The sequence below is a fragment of the Hyla sarda genome, chromosome 7, assembly GCF_029499605.1.
Source record: "Hyla sarda isolate aHylSar1 chromosome 7, aHylSar1.hap1, whole genome shotgun sequence".
Classification (NCBI taxonomy): Eukaryota; Metazoa; Chordata; class Amphibia; order Anura; family Hylidae; genus Hyla; species Hyla sarda.
Genome location: NC_079195.1, coordinates 94821188 through 94832008, shown reverse-complemented (window position 1 = coordinate 94832008; position 10821 = coordinate 94821188). Strand labels below are relative to the sequence as shown.

The following is a 10821-nucleotide window of genomic DNA, read 5'->3' as shown; positions in this document are numbered from 1 at the left end:
ATGCAGCATCCATTCTACATCAATGGTAAAGACCAAACCACTGATAAGAACCGATACTACACTTGATCTTAGCCAAAAGGCCGAAAAGCGAACGCCATTTTCTGTGGTTTACTCATTGCGCAAAATTTTGTAACTGTTTACCACCAAAACATCCCCCACACACACTCCGGCCAATGTCAACGATGACATTAGCCAGAATAGGCTTGAGAAAGTGTTGCACTTGCTTGTGCTTTAAATTAACAAACATTTATTCAAGCACAAAAAAAAAGGTAGAGGACTGAGAATCTGTCATCTATGTTACATCTGGACTAGCGCTATTAACGCACAATAAATTTGGGTACACACCATTTTATTTGCATAATAAATATTAATTTTCCTTTTTGTATTGTCCTCCAAAACGAAAGCAGATCTCAGTAGGAACATGCATAATGGAGCATGGAAAACTTTTCAAACGTCTAGTTTGTCCTAAAAGTTAACCCCTTAAGGACCAAGACAATTAAGCCTGTACACCCCTTAAAGACCAAGCTTGTTTTTTCAAATTGAGGGATGTCTGACTTTATTACAGAATAACTCTGGTAACGTTTTGTTAATCATGATCATACTGAATTTTTTTGGTCACAAGTTCTACTTCAAGTACATTGTAAAAATAAGCCGATATCAATTGTATTTTTTTTTTAAACAATTAAAAAAATTATGAAATAAAAAAAGATTTTTTGCTACTCTAATAGGTTGAATATATTTATATTTACTGAGCAAATAGTTTATGAAACTTATTCTTTGATATGTCTACTTTATTTTGACAGCATTTTTTTAAATTAACATTTTAACCTCTTCAGGACGTGGGGCGTATGCATACGCCCTGCATCCCGAGTCCTTAAGGACGTAGGGCGTATGCATACGCCCGTGGGAATTCTGGTCCCCGCCGCTAGCCAGTTGGGGACCGGACCGGGATGCCTGCTGGAATCATTCAGCAGGCATCCCTGCACATCGCCGAGGGGGGTCCTGAGACCCCCCCCCATGTCAGCGATCACAGAAAATCGCATGCCAAAGGCTGTCTGGGCATGCTGGGAGTTGTAGTTTTGCAACATTTGGAGGGTCACAGTTTGGTGACCACTGTTACAGTGGTGCCCAAATGGTAGCCCTCCAGATGTTGCCAAACTACAACTCTCAGAATGCCTAGACTGCCCAGGTTTGCTGGGAGTTGTAGTTCTGTAATATCTGTCCCTTCTGAAAATTTTGAAAATTGCTGCTCTATTTTGAAGCCCTCAAATTTTTTCAAAAAGTAAAAATATGTCCATTTTATGATGCCAACATAAAGTGGACATATTGTATTTTTGAATCAATATAAAATTTATTTGGAATATCCATTTTCCTTACAAGCAGAGAGCTTCAAAGTTCGAAAAATGCTAAATTTTCAAAATTTTCATGAAATTTGGGGATTTTTCACCAAGAAAGGATGCAAGTAACGATGAAAATTTACCACCAAAATAAAGTAGAATATGTCACGAAAAAACAATCTCAGAATCAGAATATTTGGTAAAAGCATCTTAGAGTTATTAATGCTTAAAGTGACGGTGGTCAGAATTGCGAAAAAGGGCTCAGTCCGTAAGGTGAAAAAGGGCAGCGTCCTTAAGGGGTTAAATAAATTAGAAGCCTAACAATTTTACATGAAATGTAGAAAATTTTGGAGATTTGAAAAGTCCATCTTTTTTTATGTGCTATGCAAGGTTTGCAGAAACGTAGATGCGGTAGAACATAGATGACCCCATTTTAAAAACTAGACCCTCAAGGTATTCACTAGGGGGTATAATTAGTGTTTTAACACGATAGTTTTTTGCAGGAATTATTGCAAAGTCAGTGTAAAAAATTGAAATGTGCTTTTTTCCACAAATTTATCAGAAATGCACTCTATATTTTATTGAGCTGCTTGTCCCGTTTTCAAAAACACCCCCGAGCCGCTTGTCCCGTGTTTGAAAATTCCCCCCCCCCCCCCCCCATAAGCCATATTTGGTTCCTTGGCTGCGAAGCAGGACCCAGAAGGAGAGGAATGCCATTTGAGTTTCAGGTCATCATTTTAGGCCGAATGGATTGTAGGCCGCACTTCATGCCTGTAAAGGCTTTTAGCTGTCAGAACCATACAGAACCCCCACATGTGACCCCATTTTTGAAACTACACCCCCTAAAGTATTCACCTAGACCAAAAGTGAGTACTTCGAGTCATTTTTGTGTGGCTGGAATAGTTACAAAGTCCGTAGAAAAAATTGAAATTTGTATTTATGTTCATTTTTTTTTTCTTTCACAAAAGCATCATTTGTGGGACATACCGTATTTATCGGCGTATAACACGCACTTTTTAGGCTAAAATTTTTAGCCTAAAGTCTATGTGCGTGTTATACGCCGATACACCCCCAGGAAAGGCAGGGGGGAGAGGCCGTCGCTGCCCGCTTCTCTCAGAACGGGCAGCAGCGCCGATAGCCAGGGGGAGAGAAGATCCGGCAGCAGGGCTCTAGACCCCAGGAAAGGCAGGGGGAGAGAAGCCGGCAGCGAGGGCCTCTCTCCCCCTGCCTTTCCTGGGGGTGTATCGGGGTATACACGCGCACACACGCACCCTCATTTTACCATGGATATTTGGGTAAAAAACTTTTTTTACCCAAATATCCTTGGTAAAATGAGGGTGCGTGTTATAGGCCGGTGCGTGGTATACCCTGATAAATACGGTATATTTTTTGTACATTGCGTCTGAAAAGGAGGAAGTGCACCCCATATTTTATTACACTGTGCGTCCCATGTTCGGCAGTATGCCCACTTAGGCCATATTTGGTTGCTTTGCTACAATATGGGACCCAGAAGGAGAGGAGTGCCATTTGGATTTCAGAACATCATAATAAACTATAGGTACCACTCCATGCCTGCAAATGGATTGAAGCTGGTAGATGATCCATTCCGCACCCCCACAAGTGACCCCCTTTTTTAAAACTACACCCGCTAAAGTATTCACTTGGGTTAGTAGTGCGTTCTTTTGAGGCCTTTGTGTGGTAATTTTTGCTGGTATTAGCATAAGTCATTGTAAAATATTTAAATTAGCTTTTTTTTTAACATATGCATCATTTATGAGATACATTTTTTAAAAATAGCTTTTGAAATTAATGAAATGCACCCCAAATTTTATTATGCTCCTTGTCCTGGTGTACCCCAGCTTTGGCCATATTTGGTTGCATGACCACATGGTGGGACCAAAAAGGAGAGGAGAACCATTTGGCTTTCACAATATCATTATACAAATTATAGGCTGTACTTCATCTTGCAAAGCATTCTAGCTGTCAGAACAATACTGCACCCCCAGAACGGGGCATTTGTATAAAAAAAACTTTTCATAAGGGTAGGGTCACACGGAGCGCATCTGTATTTCGCATTGTCAATGCCCCGCTGGCAGTAACATAAGCGAGCTCAGTGTGTCCGCTCATGACTGCTGGCGGGAAATCCGCCACTATGAGCAGATTCTACTATTTCTACTTCTTAATCCTTCCAGTACTTATCAGCTGCTATATGCTCCAGATAAAGTTGTGTAGTTCTTTTCTGTCTGACCACAGTGCTCTCTGCTGACACCTCTGTCCATGTCAGGAGCTGTCCAGAATAGGAGCAAATCCCCATAGAAAACCTATTCTGCTCTGGTGCCTTTTTTTTTTTTATAGAAATAATGGCATGAGGTAAAAGTTATTTGACCTATAATGACAATTTAGGCGTTTCATGAATCCTTCAATGCATTTTTCACGTTATTTTTACACGTCCTTTTCTCCAAAATTGTGATAAAATACAGTTTTGCCATGATTTTCACAATTGCTGTAAAACTGGACCATTTTGGAAAGATCATGGCAAAAAAATGCAATGTGTGTACACAACCTCGGGGGAGGGGTATAACTACTAATATAACCTTATCCCATAGTGACAGCAGCACACACATAGTGCTGGGAGGTACCAGAAGAGATCTGATAGCTGATGATGGAGATCCTGTAGTTTACAGAAAGTCAACTGACCCAGGATAGACACACAAAGCCATGTAGTTTTCTGGTGGTCTAGATGCTGCTCTCGTGACCCAGGTAACCTGGAATACTTCTTTAAATAGCCTCATTATATATATTTTTTTATATTTACCGTATTTATCGGCGTATAACACGCACTTTTTAGGCTAAAATTTTTAGCCTAAAGTCTGTGTGCGTGTTATACGCCGATACACCCCCAGGAAAGGCAGGGGGAGAGAGGCCGTCGCTGCCTGCTTCTCTCCCCCTGCCTTTCCTGGGGTCTAGAGCGCTGCTGTCGGCCCTTTTCACCCCCTGGTTATCGGCGCCGCTGCCCGTTCTGTCCCCCTGACTATCGGTGCCGGCGCCGATAGCCAGGGAGAGAGAAGCGGCGCCGACAGCCAGGGGGAGAGAAGGGGCAGCGGCACCCATTGCCGGCGCTGCTGCCCCGTTGCCTCCCCCCATCCCCGGTGGCATAATTACCTGGGTCGGGTCCGCGCTGCTCCAGGCCTCCGTCGTGCGTCCCCGGCGTCGTTGCTATGCGCTGAACGGCGCGGCGCATGACGTCAGAGTACTGCGCCGTGCATAGCAACGACGCTGGGGACGCACGACGGAGGCCTGGAGCAGCGCGGACCCAACTCAGGTAATTATGCCACCGGGGATGGGGGGAGGCAAAGGGGCAGCGGCGCCGGCAATGGGTGCCGCTGCCCCTTCTCTCCCCCTGGCTGTCGGCGCCGCTTCTCTCCCCCTGGCTATCGGCACCGGCACCGATAGTCAGGGGGACAGAACGGGCAGCGGCGCCGATAACCAGGGGGTGAAAAGGGCCGGCAGCAGCGCTCTAGACCCCAGGAAAGGCAGGGGGAGAGAAGCGGGCAGCGACGGCCTCTCTCCCCCTGCCTTTCCTGGGGGTATATCGGGGTATACACGCGCACACACGCACCCTCATTTTATCATGGATATTTGGGTAAAAAACTTTTTTTACCCAAATATCCTTGGTAAAATGAGGGTGCGTGTTATAGGCCGGTGCGTGGTATACCCCGATAAATACGGTAACTGGTGCCGGATTCAACAGATTTGTAAATTATTATTATATTTAAAACTGGTGCCTGATTAAACAGATTTGTAAATTACTTCTATTTAAAAATCTTAATCCTACCAGTACTTATCAGCTGCTGTATGCTCCGCAGGAAGTTCTTTTCTTTTTGACATTCTTTTCTGTTTGAGCACAGTGCTCTCTACTGACACTTCTGTCCATTTTAGGAACTGTCCAGGGTAGGAGAAAACCCCATAGCAAACCTATCCTGCTCTGAACAGTTCCTGACATGGACAGAGGTGTCAGCAGAGAGCACATCCTGTGAAACACAGCTGTTCAGTGTGAGAAGTGTGTGGGTGTGTCCCTGTTTGAGCTCTCCAGGACTTCCAAGAGAACTACAGAGGCAGGTGTTCTAACTGCTTTTCCCAGGAGGGTGGCAGACTCCTGTGGAGAGCCTCCCCTGCATGGAGCCCCGGAAATCTCGAGCCTCCACTCCCCGTTCTTCCAGGCTGGCGGGGGGTGGAGAGAAAACTGCAACAGCCATTGTTCCGGCCGGAGGAAGAAAATCTGGCAGAGTCTGCAGCAATGCAGGCTCTGCTTCCACGGCGACGAGTGCCAACCAGAGATCTGGAGGAAGCAAGGCGAGGAGGAAAAAAGTGGAGATGTGGGCAGAGAGAGGGCCCAAGGAGTCGAGCGATACATACTGCTCCCGCATGGCCGCACGCTTTGCAGAATATGACCAGTGCGGTAAGGAGCTGAAGATGGCCAGGGAGGATCTACGTGTGGCTCAGAATCTGGTGAGCACGGGGTCCAAAAAGAACAGGCCAGAGCTAAGAAAGAGGATCACAGCGCTGAAAAGCGAGATTGTGAAGCTGGAGGAGAGGAGAGACGAGATCCTGGAGGGAAGCGGTCTTTTCCAGGAGAAGCTGATTAATGAAGACCGGTTTGCCGCCACGAAATCCCCAGGTAAGGTGGAGGTGGATGATGGGGAGAGTAGTGGCGGTGAAGAAAGTGAGGATGGTGGTGATGAGGAAAAGGATGAGAATGTGGAGGAAGACGCTGTGCCTGTGGCTGCTCCCTGTGACACCCAGGCCACCCAGGACAGCTATATTGAACCGGCCCAGGTGGCTCTTCCTTCAAGTGAGAGCGAGGAGGATGATGTGGAGAGTGAGGCTGGGGGATTGCTAAGGGCGATAGTCATGCAGGAGTCCCCAGCCCACCTCCAGCATTTCACCTTTGGTGATGATCTCTGTGATGATGTGGCAGTGAAGAGGAAAAAGCAAAAGACACAAGAATCAGTGAAGTACGTGTTTGTTCCTTTCCAGCAGTCTGGGCCAGCTGCAAAGCTGGTTCAGGCTGCTGGGCCCCCCAGACTGCCAGACTCCGTTTCTGTGGTGGAACGGAGCCAGCATGGGGGGTACAGCATGGCGTCAGTAAAAGCTGCAGACGCAATAGATGTGAAGCCCACCCATCCTGCCGGTAGGGAGGGGCAGGATGGGCTCATGGTGGGCAGCGCGAGTTATGCCCCTGTGTGCTCGGGGGGCGGTTCCCCGAGTACTGTGGGCATTACCGGCACTGCGGGGCACTCCCCTGTGAGGGGGGGGAGTGTCCGGGCGCCGGGATTATCCACAGAGCCTGTAAAGTTGGGTGAAGCAGGTGCTGGCGCTGTGGGAGGAGCTGGGGTGCGCCCGGTGGGGCAGCCCCAGAATCAAGATATGATATCAGCCATGAAGGAGAAACCATCGGCGTCGACCCCAGCAGTGGCTAAGCCAGCACAAAGGACTTTACTAAAGCCAGCCATACTACAAGTCCCAGCCAGCCCAGAATTTGTTAATCAGGACAAGAATGTAGGATGTGATATTGATGGGTGTAGTAGTGTTGTGGGTGAGAGGAGTGTATGTGGGAGTGTCAGTGGATTGAATGTTGATGGGAGTGGTAGTAGTATGGCTGGAAATAAAGAGGTTGAGAGTTGTGGTGTGAATGGTGTTGTAAGTGGTTCTGGCTCTGGGTCTGGTCCGGCTGCCCCCCCGGCAGTGACTGCTCCTAGGAGCTATGCTAATGTCGCTGCCGGGGGTTCAGGGGGGTCCCCGTCTCCGTCCGGCCCTGGGGGCCATTTGCAACAGCGCCTCCTGGAGGCTCTACGCAGGGGCGACAGGTCGATCCAGGTAGAGGGAAGGGGTGAGGTCGACCTGTCTTTCTGGATAGAGAGGCAGGTTTGGGGGCTTTCCGAGAGCGGAATGGGGAGGTGGTCTGGTCCCTCCCGACAACCGGGCAGGACAATAACCGTAGGAATGTGGTCCGTCTGATTTGGAGGGGCGAGGATGCGTGCCCACCTCGCGCTAAAGTGGTTGAGCTCCTCCTTCAGATGGAATTCAGGGCGAGTGACATCTTTGCCCTGATTCACCCCTACGGATCGTCTGAGTTTGACGTCAGTTTCGTTCGGCCAGAGGGTCTCGAACTCTTCTGGTCGAATTACGAAGTGGCAAAAAACGAGCCCGGCTGGCGGGATTTCGCCGTAAAGGCGATTTCCCGTCAGAATGCTGTCAAGAAGGTGACCGTTTTGACCCGTAACGAGTCACTTTCTTGTTATGACATCATGACCTGGCTCGGACGGTATGGGGATGTGACGGACATGCCCAAGAAAAACTTGGATGAGCACGGGATCTGGTCCGGGGCCTGGACGTTTTCCGTCAAACTCAAGCGTTCAGGGAGTACGGTTGCCCACATTCCATCAGCCGCCTTCCTTGGACGTGATAGGATCCAGGTCTTCTACCAGGGGCAGCCTAAGGTTTGTCACAGGTGTGGCAGCCCCACCCACTTTAGCGCAGCCTGTACTGTACAGGTCTGCGCTTTGTGTGGTGGGGTGGGACATCTGGCCGCATCCTGTAGGCAGATCCGGTGCCACCTGTGTGGTGTCCTTGGGCACCCATTTAGCCGTTGTCCTAGCGCCTTCGCCCGTGCAGCGGCCGCTCCGGCTGAGGAGAGCTGTGAAGTTGCCTCGGCCAGGGAGGGTATGGGCAGGGATGGGGGTGCAACAGGGCTCGTGAGGAGGAAAAAGGGCCCCGCCAAACTAAGGCGGGAGGAAAATCGTAGAAGGAGTAGGGAGCTGGAGAGTGCCCAGGTGATGGGGGTAGCTCCGGCCTCTGCTCCTGAAGCTGGCCCTGTAACCGCTGAAGCCCTGGAGGAGGATGTGCTGGATGGGGAGATCAGGAGGCTTCACAGAAAGGAAGGCAATATGGCCGACCCTTCCGATTCCTCCCACTATGAAAGTGTGGATGAGGAGAGTGGGGAGAGGCCTAAAAAGAAAGACAAGGGCAAAAGGAAAGGGAGAAAGAAGAGGTCAGAGCCCTCTGTTCCTTGTACTACGGGCCAGGTTCAAAATGGAAGCCTGACTGCCCCCCCTCTGGTTGACCTGTCAAACCGGTACCTCGTCCTCGATACCATCTCCTCCCCCTCCTTGGCTGGGGAGGGTGAGGGCGAGGTGCCTAGGGAGAAAGAGCCTCTGGGAGGAACTGGGCCCTGTCCTATTGAGGCACCTTCCTCAGAGGGCAGGGCTAGACTGGGGCCGGACGGAGACGGGGATAATATGGATCTATCTGAATCGAAAAAAAGATCCAAGAGTGGTCCTGCCCTCTCGTCTTCTTCGGGGATGAGGGGGCAAAAAAGAAGGGAAAACAAAAGTAAAGGGTGTGGCCGTCTAATTTAATCACCCTGTATGGCGGCACTCACCCCATTGACGCTGGCATCTATTAATTGTGCCAGCATAAAGTCGGATACGGCTAGATTCGCAGCCTTTGATTTTCTCGGCCGCGTTGAAGCCGACATTTTCTTTTTACAGGAGACCAGGTTGTCAGATCTAGCCTCTCTGGTAAAAGCCAGAAGAGAGTGGAGGCATGGTCCCTCCCACTGGTCTCTTGCGGCTGAGCCGTATAGTGGGGTGGCGGTCCTTTTTACCGCTCCTGTTGAATGCCGACGGGTTATTGAATTAGAAATGGGGAGGTGCCTGATCTTAGATGTCTTCATGAAGGGACAAGAGCTCCGGCTCATTAACATCTACGCCCCGCAAAGTAAGCGGGGCCGTAAAGATCTCTTTATGAGGATTAAGCCCTTTCTTTTTACGAGTCGGCAGGTGATCTTTGGAGGGGACTTCAATAATGTCACGAGGTCCCAAGATAGGAGAGGCTCCAATAGTCCGCTGACTTGCGATAGTGTGGCGCTGATTAGCATAGCTAGAGAAGCTCGCCTAGAGGATGCCCACATCCGGAGCCCCTCGGGCCACGCGGGTTTCACCTATCATCAAGGTAGTCGCAGGTCTAGGATAGATAGGTTTTATTTAAAGGAGGAAGCCGTCTCTTCTGCAGTGTCCGTGGTTGAGGTGGAGTTCTCCGATCACTGTATGATTTTGTTTTCCCTGAATGTTTCAGAAACCCCCCGGATGGGAAAAGGTTATTGGAAGCTGAATTCGTCCCTCCTGGAGGAAGCGGAGATAAGACAGTCCTTTGAGGATTTTCTTCAGAGTCAGGTACCTTTACTGGGCCTATGTAGTAGTAAGTCAGAGTGGTGGGAGATATTCAAGAAGCGGGTTGCGGGGTTCTTCCGCCAGCTCTCGAGCCTCAGGTCCCTGAACAGGTATCGCCTGTATCATGGTCTGAGGAGGAAACTCGAGCTTCTTGTCTCGACTGGAGGTAGCCAAGAGGATATCTCCAGAGTGAAGTCCTTGCTGATGAGGTGTCAGTACGATAGGCACGCATCTTTGGTTTTTGAGAGGGATTTCGGGAAGTACCGCTCGCCCGACCCTTACAGAAACTGTAAGATGTCAGTGAGTAGTAAAGTCATTTCAGGACTGATTGATAGTACAGGATCTCTGAATCGGTCCAGATCAGGGATCTTGGAGATCGTCAGATCCTTCTACTCTCACCTCTTGGGAAGGAAGGATCTGGATCGGGATGTGATGTCGGGTTTCCTGGCTGAAACCATTCCTGAGCCAGGGGTAGACCCCTCTCTTGGCGTTTTGGCAGAAGATATCAGGGAAGAGGAAGTGAGACTGGCGATCGAGGGGCTTGCCCCCAAGAAGTCGCCAGGTCCGGATGGCTTAACATCTGAGTGGTACAGGACCTTTAAGGAGTCTTTAGCTCCCCTCTTGACTGAGGTATTAAATGAGTGTCTCTCCTCGGGCACTCTGCCGAAGTCAATGAGGAGGTCAGCCCTGATTCTTCTCTCAAAGGGTAAAGATCCCAGCCGTATTGAGAATTGGAGACCCATAGCTCTTCTCAATACGGACAGGAAGCTTCTGGCCAAAATACTGTTTAATCGTCTGGTGAAGTTTGCACCCCGGCTCCTTTCGGAGGCCCAGCACTGCACTGTTCCAGGCCGAAGCACCTTAAGTGCTGTCCTTAGTGTCAGGGAGGCAGTGGAGCGGAGTAGTGCGGGTTTCTGGAAGGGGTACTTGCTGTCCTTGGATCAGGCCAAAGCATTTGATCGGGTGAACCACGAGTACCTCTGGTCCGTCCTCCAGAGATATGGCTTACCGAGTACTTTTGTTAATTGGCTTAAGATCTTGTATGCAGGGGCAGAGAGTTTCCCACTGGTGAACGGGTGGTCTGGCCACTCTTTTGGAGTGGGGTCTGGAGTCCGTCAGGGTTGTCCTTTGAGCCCGCTGTTATATGTGTTCGCGATCGATCCCTTCCTTAGGAGGGTGAGTTGCGGACCGTTGGCGGGAGTCGGGATGAGTTTGGCGGAGTCGGGGGCCATCCAGGGGGTAGTGGCGTACGC

The 10821-nt window shown here is 49.6% G+C and overlaps 1 pseudogene; it reads right to left on the bottom strand.

Annotated features, from left to right (window-relative positions):
* On the bottom strand, positions 1 to 92 carry LOC130283614 (U2 spliceosomal RNA; annotated as a pseudogene).
* Between the last annotated feature and the right edge of the window lie 10729 nt (positions 93 to 10821).